Source organism: Hypanus sabinus, chromosome 4 (assembly GCF_030144855.1).
Source record: "Hypanus sabinus isolate sHypSab1 chromosome 4, sHypSab1.hap1, whole genome shotgun sequence".
NCBI classification, from domain to species: Eukaryota; Metazoa; Chordata; class Chondrichthyes; order Myliobatiformes; family Dasyatidae; genus Hypanus; species Hypanus sabinus.
Genome location: NC_082709.1, coordinates 131,182,287 through 131,197,701, shown reverse-complemented (window position 1 = coordinate 131,197,701; position 15,415 = coordinate 131,182,287). Strand labels below are relative to the sequence as shown.

Sequence of the window (15,415 nt, the reverse complement as noted above, 5' to 3'; positions counted from 1 at the left end):
CTAACAATCACTCTAAAATACATAGTGCTTGCTTTAAGTGGATAACTTTTACTAAGAAACTTGATTCTAATATAACATTCTTTAATTAACAGAGGAGCTGTTAAACGTGGGTCATTCCAGGCACTGCACATTAAAGTCATGCTCTGCCTATTAAAAATGGAATTTATAACCAGAAAAATTATATGTGTGGCAGTTAAAGTCAAAAGAAAACATGAGTGACTCTCTTCCTGAATTTTCTTCGTTTGGTCCACACAAATCCTAAAAAGCTGGGTGTTTGAAGTGTAAGAGACCAATTGTTACTCTCGGCACCCTGCCTATACTATCCAGAACTAATTCCTTCTTCAATCCCCAGAGTCATCTGCCTTCCTCTGCTCCAACTACTTTTCTTTCATCAAGATATAATAGTCTCTGCTTCAGTACCTGCTAGCTGAGGATTAGATGTTCCATTTTCTTTTCAATATTTGCAATTTTTCTTAAGTCATTTGAAATTGATAATCCTATGAAACAGACACTTCAATCAGAGGGATTACTCCCTTTCTACAACCTCTTAACATCATTCATCATTTATGCAACATCTCTTCACCGTTCAATGTTTAGTATCTCCTCATAATTAACAAATAAATCAGACTCTAGACTTCTTTATGGTAGGAGATGCTCATCAATAATAATCACTAATATTGTTATTAAACAATAAGTAACCCTAACAATTTCTGCCTTTAATATGGATCTGTGGTGCATACATCACAAGTTCATGCAACTGTGCTGATTTCAATGCTCTGAGCCTATTATCTGTTTCGACATTGCACATCACAGAGGATTAGGGCATTTCTCTTATCAATTCATGTGCAATTAAATGTGGAAATCCATACTTAAAAGGCAAAAATTGCTGTCAATATGACAAAGTAGCAGTGGCAGCAGACCTGAAGGCCTTGCCATTATCATCATGGTAAAATTCAACCTGACAGTCATTTATAAATACCAATTCCTATTAACTTTTCAGTTATTTCCTCAGCTGACATTCTAATCTAAGGAAATACACATTTGAATACTTAGATCATTCATGTTCTTGAATCTCCATTCCATTCTTGATTGCGCTTCACTGACATTACGTTATCCACCTTCCACATTTTCCAACATGCCTAATGCTTTACTCAATTACCTAGTTTTCAAACTACTTTCAATTATGCTGTCCTTATGTGCATATACTAAAGGAAACCAATGACAGTGACCCAGAGGGTAATTCATCTCCAATCCATACGATTTTACAAACTTTAACCCTTTTTCTTCTTATTATATATTTGCCAACCTTCATTTGGGCTATAGAAGTGTACTTTCTCTGAAGTTATTTATTGAATACCCGCTGAAAGTTCACTTATAATGCACGCGCTGAGGTCCTTTGATTGCCTGGTCAGTAAAAACTATAATGGTGACATGTTGCTTCATTCCTGAGTCATTCCAATTGATTGGCATCTTGGTTTAAGGTTCTCTAGAGTATCCCAAACATCTGCCAGTTTATAATTGCCTGAAGTGCAGCAGAAGATATAACACCATCTGTAATGTTTTGTTTTAGTGGTGGGGGCAGTAGAATGCACTGCACATTTGTGTCAGAGATTTTATGTTATGTGTTGTGTCTGCACAGCTGCATATATACTAAATAAAAGCACGCACGCGGGGAATGGTGCATTCACCTTGCAGCAAGAGAGAGAAGGAGAACAATGTACATGCACAGACAACACATCAATACGTAAAGCTAAGCGGGGGCCATTGCTCTAAAATAAACAGATCCATACATTACACTTCCTCCCCCTTTGGATCAATGCAATACAGTACTGTATATGTACAAAAAATTCAACTTCCCTTTCATAAACTCATATTCCAAATAAACATGCTTTCACAATAACAGTCCATAATTAACTTCACAGCTCTAAAGGTTGTCTTTTGGGTGGCACACTGCTTCTTTCAGGATAATGCCTCTGGACCTGTGGAGTGGCATCAGGTTTGGTAGGTGTCTGGTCCACGAGAGTGCTCTCAGTTTCCAGTGTCACGTTGGTGTCAGTGGAATGATCATCACTAAAAGGTAAGTCCAGAGCCTGTAATGAGTCCATCTTGTTGGATGCAGTCGACTCAGGTGTGTTCTTCGGTTGAGCATCCAATATCTGGTCCATATGACATCTCCGTGTCTGATCTCCAGCATCTACTGTGTACGTCAGTGGTCCACTTCTTACAGCTGTCCTACCAGATGTCCATTTGTCTTCTTGGTAATCACGCGCTAGGACTTCCTGTTAAATCTCATAGCTTCTAACTGCTTCACTGGCTGCTTCACTGGCTGAACTGTTTATTCTGCATTTCCATCTGTAGATCTGGTTTCAGAAGGTCTATGCAAGATCTCAGATTCCTGTTCGTAGACAGTATTGCAGGTGTTTTATGTCATCATATGAACAGAAAAGAAAAAAAACAAGTGGTCCATCTTGTGCTGTGGAGAACTATCCTTCTTGTCCAACACTTTAATGGACTTCTTAAAGGTTTGGAAAACCCTTTTAGCTAACCCATTCATTACTGGGTGGTGAGGAGCGGACTTGAAATGTCTGATGCCAGTTTTCTTCATGAACAGTTAAAATTCTTCTGTCATGTATTGTGGTCTGTTGTCACTCACAATTAGTTCTGTTAAGCTATTTCTGGTAATGATGGTCCTCAGGGTAGAGACAGTCTTTGCTGATGTGGTTGACTTCATTGGTATAACCTATAGCCACTTTGAATGAGCATTCACAACAATCAGGAACATGGAGTCCATAAATGGCCCAGAAAAGTCAATACAGTCGGCCCTCCTTATCCGCGGGTTCCACATGCACGGATTCAACCAAACGCGGATTGGGAAAACCCAGAAGTTCTCTCTCCAACACTCGTTATTTGAGCATGTACAGACTATTTTTTCTTATCATTATTCCTTAAACAATACAGTGTACCAACTATTTACATACATTTACATTGTATTAGGTACTATAAGTAATCTGGAGATGATTTAAAAGTACAGGCAGTCTCCAGGTTATGAACGAGTTCCGTTCCTGAGTCTGTCTTTAATTTGGATTTGAAGTCGGAACAGATACATCTGGTATAATTTAGCGTCAGTAGTCAAATGTTTGTCTTAGTATGTAGTATACATTTTACCTTTCTATGCATATAAAACACAGAAGAAACGTTATGTATTTCAACAATTAAACCACTGCATTGCTTAGTAATTAATAATTGTAGCTTTCATCGGGGCAGGGCCTATCACATGCTCCATTAAAATTGTTCTGATCGTTGACCGACTGTAGCCTAATGCTTTTCCAATGACCAACGGCGTTTCACCTCTTTCCGATCACTTTATTACTTCCACTTGATTTCCAATCATGATCGTGATTATTTTCCTGAACAGAAACACTGCGGATTCAGAGCTGCTCCTGCTCCTAAACTCCACCGCACTGAGGCAGGTTAAATAAGGTCCGGGGTTCTGCTGGTTCCTAAGGTCCACTGCATTGGTCAGGCTCAATAAGGGACTTGAGCATCCGTGTTTTGTGGTACCCGCCGGGGGTCCCGGAGCCAATCCCCCGTGGATAAGGAGGGTCGACCGTATGTACTCTTTGCCATAGTGGTGACAGCCATTCCCCAGGGGTGTCTTTTTAATTTTTTGGCATTCCAAACAGCTTTTGGCCAAGACATCAATCTGTTTATCTATTCCTGGCCACCTCTCATAGTTCCAGGCGAGACTCCTCATCTTGACTGTACCCAGGTGTCCTTCATGCAGATTCTCTAACACTTTGGTGCGTAGTTTAGAGGGAACCACAACACAAGATCCACACATCGGCATTCTTTGACAAGCTGACAGTTGGTCTTTTCTCACTGAGAACTCTGGAAACACAGGGTTATCATGAGCTGGCCATTCTTACATGGTGATATCATAGACTTCTGTCAGTGCTGGCTCATTCCTTGTTGTCCTTTATATTTTGGAATTTGTTACCAGCAACTCGTCCATCAATGCTATGCAGACCACTTCTGCTGGGGCACAGTATGAAGACTTTTCTTCTTCAGTTGCCAGTAGTGGAAGATATGACAAGACATCAGCGTTGCTGGTTTGTTTGGTGCCCTTGAACGTTATGTCATAAGACTGGGTTCCAAGGAATGGTGCCCAACGTTGTCACCAGGTAGCAGTCATCACTGGAATTCCCTTCCTAGGATTGAAAACAGACACAAGGAGCTGGTGGTCAATAACTAGCATAAGCTTTTGTCCATAGAGATAACTGTGGAACTTCTTTATTCCCAATACTAAACTCTTGGTCAATTTGTGCGTAGTTGTGTTCTGCGCTCATCAGTGATGTTGAAGCAAACACAATTGGGTGTTCAGATCTATTTTTTATAGTGTGAGAAAACAGCTCCAATATCATAAGGGGACGCCTCACTTGCCAGTCTGATGGACAGAGGTGGGTCATAATAGGTGAGCAGTTCATCAGATGTTATTAGTCTCTTTGTTTCCTTGAATGCTCTTTCACATTTTTCTGACCATTCCCACTTTTCTCCTGTCTGTAACTTTTCTCCTGTCTGTGCGTTCAATGGATGCAGCACTATAGCAATGATTGAGAGAAACCGGTGGTAGTAGTTTACTGGACTGAAGTATGACCTGTGTTGTGACACATTTTCCGGTTAGGATCCCTGTAGCGCTGTTTCAGTTTTTTCTTGTGACTTATGTAACCAGGCTTGTCAATGACATGTCCACAATATGAGATTTAATTCTTGAAAAACTCACATTTCTCTCTCTCTTTGTGCTCAAACCATACTCATTAAGTGCGGCAAACATTTTACCAAGGTTCTGAAGGTGCTCTTCATCATTCTTGCCAGTCACAATGGTGTCATCAAGGTAACATTGTGTTCCTGGGATATCTTGGAGCACTTGGTCCATTGTTCTTTACCAAATTGCTGGAGATGATGCGATGCCAAAGACAAGACGATTATACTGGAACAGTCCCTTGTGAGTGTTAATTGTGAGGAACTTCCTGCTTGACTCCTCAATCTCCATTTTCAGATAGGCTTGTGACAAGTCAATCTTTGAAAACCTTTCCCTGCCTGTCAAGAAGGCAAAAATATCTTCTATTTGTAGCAGGGGATACTGCACAGTACACAGCACCAGATTGATGCTCACTTTGAAATCCCCACATATGTGAACGGCTCCGGCCTTTCCTTTATTGATCTCCAGGAAAACGGGCATGACCCAATCACTCCACTCCATCTTGGAGAAAATTCCAAGTTCTGATGTTCAGCATCTACTTTGGAACATAATGTGTAAGGCACTGGACATGCTTCATGGAATTTTAGTGTTGCACTTCATTCAGTTCAATTCTGGCCTTTATGCTTTTGAGTTTACCAAACCCCTTCTCAAAACACTCTTGTTAACATTAAGCAGCCGTGCCAGTCTGGTTTGTGTGACCATTTGGCTGCCGTTGCCTGTTGATGCCAATCTGAGAGCTTTGATTGATTGCCAGTCTAGTTGGATTTTTCTCAACCATTCATGTCTGAAAAGTGCTGGCCCTCCACTTTTCAATACACAAAGCTCTAACTACTGTGCTTGGCCTCCATACATCACCCTCACTTTCAGTTTGTCTTTGAATGACAGTTTTTCACCTGTTTAAGTCTTCAGCATCACTGAGGTCTTCTCTAACGGTATCTTAGAAAACAGTGTGTTGTATTCAGCCTCAGGAATTATGGACCCTGTATCCAGCCTATTTTCAGTTTAACACCCAACTCATCTGTTGTGATCCAAATGATTTTGTGATCTGTTTCAGTTATACTATGCTGAATTAGGCATGACAGTTCACCTTTGTCAGACTCTATGTTGTCTGATTCTGTTTTACATTCGGTAACTTTATGCATTTGCTTAGTTTTCTGTCTGCGACTTTTCACTCGGTTGTGCTTTTTGTCTGCCTCACACACTCTCTCTGTGTGACCTTGTCTGTGACATTTTCTGCAGACTTTTCCTTTGATCCAGCAGTCATTGGCATCATGGAAGGATTTGCCACATTGATAACGTTTTTGGTTTTCTGTACCATTCAGGGTCATTTTGTGCATTTCACATTCTAACTTCATTTTCTGTAGTTCTCTGCATCCTTTGCTGCAGTCTCTAATGATATTGCGATGGTCCATACCTGTTCTGCCATTAGCCTCATTTGAGAGTTGTGACTATGCATGCCCCGTGCAAGCCTGTCCATTAACGCATCAGAAAGTCCATCTCTAAAGTCATGGAACTGAGAAAGTTTGTGCAGTTCTGCAACGTACTTGGAAATGCTTTCAACTTTTGACTGGTTCCTTTTGTAAAATTTAAATCTCTCAGCTATTCCAGGCAGTTCAGGGCTCAAATGATTTCGTAAAATAGTAACAATTCTATTGACGGCCTTTCTTGCTGGCTTTGCAGGGGTTACTAAGTTCCATAAGAGACTGTATGTTCTTGAGCCCATTAAGCTAAGAAGTGTAGGGGCTTTCTTTTGTTCCTCCACATTGTTTGCGCTACAATACAGTTTAACCCTCTTGATATACAACTCCCAGTCTTCATTAACACTAGCAAATTTGTCATCTCTCCCGACTGAAGCCATCGCCATGTTATTTTCACTTTAAATTCAGCACCTTTCACTGTTATTATGCACTGTACTCACGTGTTTGTAAGCGTCTGTGATGGCCTTCTCATGCGGTTTAACTCTCACTGTTTCGTCCAGTAACTGTCGGTGCAGTTTGTGATATCTTCTGACATTCAGGTTTGTACTCATCAGCAATTTGTTGTGTCTGTGCACAGTATTAACTAAAGCATGCATGCAGGAGATGGCTTTAACTGGTGTATTCACCTTGCAGCGAGAGATATGGAGAATAATGTGAATGCATAGACAACACTGCATACGCAGACAACAGATCAATACATGGGGGGGGGGGGGGACAGTCATTTCCCTAAAATAAATAGATCCATACATTACAATTTGCAGCTCATTTTATAGGCTAAAGCCTTTAGTTAAGCTATGGATGAAAAGAGGATGAGTTAGTGAGAGTTCAACAGCAGAGAGCCAGTTGTTGCATCCAGCAGGAATATAACAGAGTTGGATGTACCTTGAGCAACATGCTCAAAATCTGGAGGAAATCAGCAAGTCAAGCATCATCTATGAAGAGGAGTAAATAGTCTATGTTTTGACCCAAGACCTTTCATCAGGAATATACTTTTCTTCCCTTGGCTTGTTATATGTTTATAAATGCAACTTAAGTTTCACCAGTTCCATTTTGCATTCTTAAAATAGGGTCATTAGGATCTAATTTCAAGCTGGTTAATTGAATGTGGTTTACGAGGAGGACACCAAAAATCTAAAAATATATGTAGGTAAATGAAGAGAATGGGAAAAAATTGGCAGATGAATGCAAGAAATTCACATGCAGCAAGTAATTAGGAAGTCTAATGGAATGCTAGTTTTTAGTGTAATGGATCCAAATCCACATCAAATATCTTCCTCAAAGAAAGAAATACCTCCACTTCAATGAAGGAATTACTGCTTTAATTGGTTAAGAAAACTAAAAACAAAACACGAGTTTCACTCAAAATGTCATTCAGGACTCAATCTTTTTCACATTGCTTGGATAATATGCCACAATTAATGATTCAATTAATCTTTTCATTATATTTGAAAACATTATTATAAGCTGTAGTTGCTAAAATGCTTGCTATCCTAATTTTGATTGTAACCATCAGAAAACCAAAGGCCTCTCCAAATCTCCACAAATTTCAAACACAGCATGCCAATTCACAGGGAATACAAGTGCAAATATTTGCTTGAACACTATGGGCCAGATGGCCAGGGCTCAATTTGGCCCACAGGCTGTATCTTGGCAACCTTTGAATGGTCCAGTATAGTATTAAGAAGGAAACATCTCTGTCCTTTAATGCACCATTCAATCGCATTGTAATAGATATAGGATTTTATGCAATACACACAACACACCATTGTGTCCAATTGTTTAGATAATTGGCATTGCAATTTACTCTGATTTTATTTTTCTGTATCTGTGAATTGGGATTTTAATAATTTGTTCTCTTATATTTTAGTGCCTACAGACTAGTTAGAGATCAGCCAGACCTGGGCTTACAGAAATAGTTGTATAATTTACCTACATTGATTGTCTTCGTCTAATGATAACAATGGACAAATGATGAAGCAATTAATCCATAACTCAAAATATCTCACACACCCTATCACAAAAGGATCCAAAAGAGATGAAAAGTCTGAACAAACAGGTGTAGCTCGAACAAAGGGATGTAACTGTAAAAATCAGAATTAACTCTTTTGGGAAACAGCAAGAAGGAATTTTTAACATACAAGATAGCCCAGTAGAATGGCAACAGCAGAAGAGACCATTCAACTTTGGCCATCATTAGAGGAATGAAGCTGATTCATTCCAGGTACTCTGCAGTTTGATTTTGATTTGATCAAGTATTTAAAGTCACATTTGAAAGTCTTTCCTGCCAGGCAATGCATTTTAGAGTCAAACTGCTCATTTTAAAAAGAAGTATTTTATTTCTGTCATCTTAAATCTTTGACAGTTTTTTCCTCGCCTTTCCCCCAATGGGAACAGATCCTCTAGATCTGCTCCTGCTGGAACCCTCATCACTTTGATAATATTGATCATATCTTCTCTCAAGTATTTCAGATCTAAGAGTAATCTCAATGCCTCCAACCTGTTTAGCTAACATGACCATAAGACTTTGGTGCAGAATTAGATTATCTGGCCCATCAAATCTGTTCTGCTACTCGATTATGGCTTATCCTTCTCAACCTTATTTTCCTGCCTCTCCCCATAGCCTTTGGCACCCTTACTAATCAAAAACATATCAACCTCTGCTTTAAATACCGAGGACTCTGGTTTATTGGGACACATCGGGACTAGTACAATTTGGCTCAAATAAGCTGCTGCCCCATTTAGCTAAACTTTCATGGAAATAATTGAAAAGGTATAAAAATGACAAGGTACCATTTAACTGAGTAACGAAGTATGTACAGTCGGCCCTACTTATCCGCAGGGGATTGGTTTCAGGACCCCCCGCAAATACCAACATTCACAGATGCTCAAGTCCCTTATTTAACATGTATCAGTACTGTGTTCTTTAGGACCCAGCAGAACCCCAGACTTTATTTAACATGTCTCAGTGAGGTGGACATTAGGACCTTGCAGTGCAGCTGTGAATCTGCAGTGTTTCTGTTCACAAAAATAATCGTGATCGCGATTGAAAATAAGGTGGAAATAATAAAGGGATCGGAATGAGGTGAAACGCCATCGGTCATTGGAAAAGTGTTAGGCTACAGTTAGTCAACGATCGGAACAATTTTAATGGAGAATGTGAAAGGCCCTGCCCCGATGAAAGCTACAATTATTACTAAGAAATGCAGTGGTTTAATTATTGAAATGGAAAGGCTATTGATAATTTGGTTAGGTGATCAAAATCAACGTAATATGCCTATTAGCCTTACTTACTGAAATATGTGTGTTTCTTAAGTGTTTTATATGCATAGGAAGGTAAAATATGTACTATATACTAAGAAAAACATTTGACTAACTGGCGCTACATAATACCGGATGTACCTGTTCCAACTTCAAATCCAACTTAAAGTCGGACTCAGGAACGGAACTCATTCATAACCCGGCAACTGCCTGTACTTTTAAGTAATTTCTAGATTACTTATAATACCTAATACAATGTAAATGCTATGTAATTAGTTGTTATACTGTATTGTTTAGGGAATCATGACAAGAAAAAATAGTCTGTACATGCTCAAGCAATGAGTGCTGGAGAGAGAACTTCTGGGTGTTCCTGATCCACGGCTGGTTGAATCCGCGCATATGGAATCCGCGGATAAGGAGGGCCGACTGTATTTAAATGAAATACAGAGCTTTGTAGTACTACTACAGCACCACAAAGCTCTGTATTAGTTTCTAATAATTATTGACGGAGGAATTCATTCAATGTACATTTTTCAACTAGTGTCAAATCACCTTGTGGCATCTTGGCAAGGGTCTGAATTCTTTAAAGTGAAAATTAAAAGCAAAATAATCAAAAATCTCTGCTTTTTGTATCAGCATCCATCAGAGCAAAGGAATGGCATAACACAAGGACATGTAACTGGTGCTACTTAAAAACTGTTTGCGCTAAGCATGATGTAGGGTCTCATGCCTCACAAGTTCATGCGACTGATGTCACTGTACCTAGGCCTTTCTGGGTCATTCCTGGAACCATTCCAGTAAGATTCAAGGGTGCTGCACAAGGAGAATGAAATAATTGTTATTCCAGATCCAATGCAGCACAAAAATAACACACAATAAGATAAGGCATGCAATAATAATAAAAATACAATAAATATAAGTACATAAGATAGCTTATATACTTAGATTGAATGTGTGTCCATTAAGTAACTCTGGACACAGGAGTGTCTGTGCATAATGTGACTGACAGGGGATGATCAGGGAGTGGAGGTGGGGTGAGTGGATAGAGGTGTTGATCAGAATAACTACTTGGGGAAAATAACTATTTTTGAGCCTGTTGGTCTTGGCATAGGGGCTACGTAGCCTCCTCCCTGATGAGAGTGGGACAAACAGTCCATGAGCAGGGAGGGTGGAATCATTCATGATGTTACTGGCCCTTTTCCTGCACCTTTCTGTATACTTGTCTTTGATGGTGGGTAGGCTGGTGCCAGAGATGCTTTGGGCAGTTTTGACTGCCCTTTGTAAAGCCTTCCTGTCCACTATGGTGCAGTCTCTGAACCATGTGGTGATGCCAATTGTTGGGATGCTCTCTACTGCGCATCTGTTGAATTGCGTCAGTATAGATGTCTACAGTCCAACTCTCTTCAGCCTTCACAGAAAGTAAAGGCATTGGCTAGCTCTCCTGATTGTATATAATGTATTCTATAATCATGAAAGGTTGTAAATCATGAAAGGTTGTAGTAGTCCTTAGAACAGGTTGAATACCACTTATATGAAATTCCAAAGTCTCAAATTCTTTGAAATTCAATATTTTTTTGTGAGCACTGACATGGCTTCACAAATGGAAAATTCCTTAAGGATGGGTTTCTAGCCAATGTGCACGTCTCTATGCATCACAGGCAGTTCTTAGAAAATGACCCTGTATTTATAATGAAAGGAGTTAATGAAAGCACTGCATAAAGCAAAAAGTGAAGATCTTGATTGTGTATTGAAAGAGTGGATTCATCAGCATCGAAGTGATCGTATGCCACTTAAGGGTATGCTGATCACAAAACAAGCAATGATCTGGAAATCAAAGGTAATTGTGAATATTCAGCAGGCTGGTTACAGAGTCTTTTTTTAAATAAACATGGCATTACATTTTAAAAATTTAAAAACATTTAAAGAGCCTGCTGATAACAAAGCAGCAGAGAAATTCATTGATGAATTTATGAAAATCATCACTGATGAAAATCTAACACTGGAACAATTCTACAATGCTGAATATTTTTATATCTTACATAAAACCATAAAACAGTAAAATACAAATACAGTGTATGGTAACCTTTTAATCACAACACAACATCATAGGTGGAGACTGAAATCCTGCCATTGTTTGTTGTTGTTCAACATCAGATTCAGGTATTCTCCTGAAGCTACTCTGCTGCCTTTGTTAACTCTGCACACATTATATTTATGGTATGTAGTAATTTTTACTGATAAGTACGTATGTATGCTGAACAAATGTAAGACAAAGGCTGCTTACCAGTAGCATTATAAATTCAGAGTTGGAAATGATGGCAATTCCAAACTATCTCATATATATTCCAAAATCCAAAAGAAAACCAAAATCCGAAACACTTCCTGCCACAAGCATTTTGGATAAGGGGTGCTCAAACATCTATAACCTCTTGATCTTCAAATTCTTCCTGAAGTGTAATGGCCTAAACTGCAAGCAATATTCCACCATTTTATAATGACTTTTCTGGTAACATAGTGGCATGCTTGGGTGCAGTGGCCTCTATGGGGCCAAACAAAGGTGTTACTGTCTTTCTAAAAATGTCCTTTTTACAGTCACAAGTTACTGCTCGACATTAAGAACTTCAAGTACTGCAGTTCTGCCCACCAGTAGAGGAGCTGGACTTGGTACAGACTGTGTTGCTACCTACTACAGAGAGGCATCGAAGTCTCTGTGAGAAAGCAGCATGCAGACTAACAGCAAGTGATTGTCAATGTTCCTTCAAAGGTGTGCTTGTGTTTGTCCACACACATGTTTTGCCAATAATGCACAGAGGAATTTAAACTGACTACCACCCTCCACCTCGTTGGCATGTTAAGTATATGAATGCGACCCAGAAACCAAATGGATCGTCTGACTTACTGGCTGTGTTGCAAGTCTGCAGCGTTGCACTGTGTCCGGGTGAATGAAACTCTTAGTGCTGCCCGTGTCAAACAGGCATCTAGTCCTGTGCCCCTCCACCAGGATGTCCATCATGGACCTTGCGAGCTGGTGTGGGGCGCTTTGGTCGAGAGCTACAGTGGCCAGAGTTGAATCACCGTCGGGGTACCCGGTAAGCATCGGAGGGTCGGGGGCGGGGCATGCTGATGTCGACAAAGATGGCCGCCCACATCCAGGCATGCAAGATGGCGGCCCCCACGTCTCACCTGCAGCGCTGCACGCCACTCACAGTTTAGACTTACAGACCTTGGCGAAATGGCCCTGCTTTCCGCAGCTGGAGCAGGTCGTTTCTCGCGCTGGGCAGCGTTTACGAGGGTGCTTTTTGTGGCCACAAAAATAACAAAGCACGGGCTTCTGACGGGCTGCCACTGTGGTCGGGTTTGGGGAGCTCGTGGAATCACGACTGGCAGCGGTGATTTCGCTCGCGGGAGCCGGCGGTGGCGGGGTCTGAGGCGTCCACAGAACCGGCGGGGAATCGCGCAACTGGACAGCGTCGGCGTAGTGCAGCACAGCTTCCAGAGCGTTGGCCGTCTCGATCGCCGAGCGTAAGGTAAGATCGGAGTGTTCCAGCAGTCGCTGGCGCATGTACACTGACCTCAGTCCCTTCACAAAGGCGTCTCACACTAGCAGCTCCGCATGTTGTTCTGCCATGAGCGTCTTGCAGTCACAAGGTCGGACGAGTGTCTATAGTACTCGGAGAAACTCAGCGCACGATTCGCCAGGCCGCTGTCGCCGAGTAGCTAAACGATGTCTTGCGTAGACGGTGTTCACCGGCCACAGGTACTGTCTTTTGAGGGCGTCCAGTGCCCCATCGTAGGTCGGCAGGTCCCGGATAATGGAGTAAACTTTGGGGGTGACCCTCGAGAGTAGAATTCTGTGCATAACGGCGGGTTCAGTTGCACGAACCTCCTCCAAGTACGATTGTAAGCATGCAAGCCAGTGTTCAAAAGCGAGAGCTGCGTCAGGGTCTTGAGGGTCCAAATCCAACCGGTCCGGACGCAAAACGGTTTCCATGTTTTAAAACTTTCAGTCAATAAAATTGATGCACCATCAATAACTCACTCTGAGACGTAAGGCGAGATATCGGCTTTTATTGACTGAAGAAGGAACCAGCAGAGAGTGACCATCATATTACATCCTAGAGAATGAGGCAGAGGATTAGACCTGAATCGCCTTTATACAGGGGCCTGTGGGAGGAGCCACAGGAGCAGTCAGAAGGGGGCGTGTCCAGACAGGCGCATAGTTCACCACATGTACACAATCACATTTCCTTTTCTGGTTTGTGATTTGGACGGTGTTAACAATGTGCAGTTTGTGATGACTTGTCTGCAGATTTTAGAACTGGATGATTTATACTGTTTTTATTGAAGAAATTATTGAGTTACTATGTTGAATTCCAAACATGCAAAGGATGTGAAGCGCTGAAGAACTGCTGGTTCATTTAAATCAGAATGACTTAAAGAAATAGTAGAAACTGTTACACCGGAAGTTCCTGAGGTCAGCAATGTGCAGCTACTAGAAATATTTATATACAATACAGAAACTGGTATTACCTGCATTGTTGTTGTTCGTCCTTTGGAGTCGAAGATGACCACGACTTCTGTCAGGTGGAGGGTTTGTGACTGTGGGTCTGGAGGTGACTGGTGAGGCCAATCCGGGCCCTGAAAGCTCGCCCCCATGTGGGACACATGAGGGTAGGTGCTGCAGTGGAAGTGGAGGTACCTCGAGCCTTGCACGCGACGCGTTTCCTCTGAGCCTCTGCGGTGCGTCTGATTTCTGCTGCATACGCTCCTTTAGTGGTCCTGCTCCACCAGGTTGGGTGGTCCAGAGCAAGCAATTCCCAGCTACTGGGATTGATGTTGAGGTCTTTGAGGGACACTTTGAGGCGGTCTTTGAAACATTTCTGCTGCCTTCCAATTGAGCACTTGCCCTGGCTCAGGTCTCCATACAGCAGCTGTTTTGGTAGTCGACTGTCAGACATCCTGATGACATGTCCAGCCCATCTGGCTTGGGCTTTCTGTAGGAGGGTGTAGAAGACGCTGTGTGGATGCAATATATGACCTGCATGTATTGTCATGATGTAAAAATTGCTGGAGAATTTGCAAGTGGGAAGAAATGAAGACATATTCGGAAGCTTGACTTTTTAAAATGTCCTTTAGCAAGCAAGTTACATATGGACAGTGTGCAAAAGCTCCAGTGACAAAATCCTTCATTACCCGCTATAGGCCTGCTACATATGCTTTGTGAGAGCACAGATGAACAAGAGTGAAAATGTCCAAACCCAGAGGAGATCAGAGTTCTTATTGACAGTGCTTTGCTAGCTGTTGAAATGAATACCTCTATATATAAAATTCAGTGCGCACATGTTATTGTCACTAGGCAAAAAAAAAATTACACAGGACAAGATTTTAGCATACACTGTTCATTACAAATTAGAGGGAACTTTGGTGATTGCTTTAGACATTTTTCTTGTGACCGCAAGATCCTGTTGGACGTTGGTAGTGTAGAATGCTGCAAGTCTGGTTCACTGGTTTATTGGTGGGGCCGACGCTGGGGGAGGTGCGTGGCCTCAGTTGTAGCGAGGACTAGGCCTGGTGCTGTCATGTCACCTGTTTGTGCTGCCCAGGTGAGAGGCATTGGAATCGGTGCAGTGCATCAACATCGCTCTCCAGTCTTTACTTGGTGGAAGGTCATCTGCATTGTGTTCATCTACAGGCTGCTGTGGCGTTGTTTTTTGTTGACAATATTAATGGACACAGACTTGGGCTTATTATAATTTTTGAGTGGCTATATGTTTGCTGCTATCTTTTATGTGCTATATGTGTCTCATACTGTATATAGCTGTTGGTACTGTGTTTCGCACCTTGGCCCTGGAGGAATTGCTGTTTGATTTGGTTGTATTCATGTATGGTTGAAGGAGAATTACATTTGAACGAGTTATTA

General features: G+C 41.4%; 1 protein-coding gene across 1 annotated transcript in view; it reads left to right on the top strand.

Moving 5' to 3' along the window:
* Positions 1–15,415, top strand: part of LOC132393208 (interleukin-1 receptor accessory protein-like 1) — a 1,367,875-nt gene that overhangs the window by 983,928 nt on the left and 368,532 nt on the right. The window lies entirely within an intron of this gene.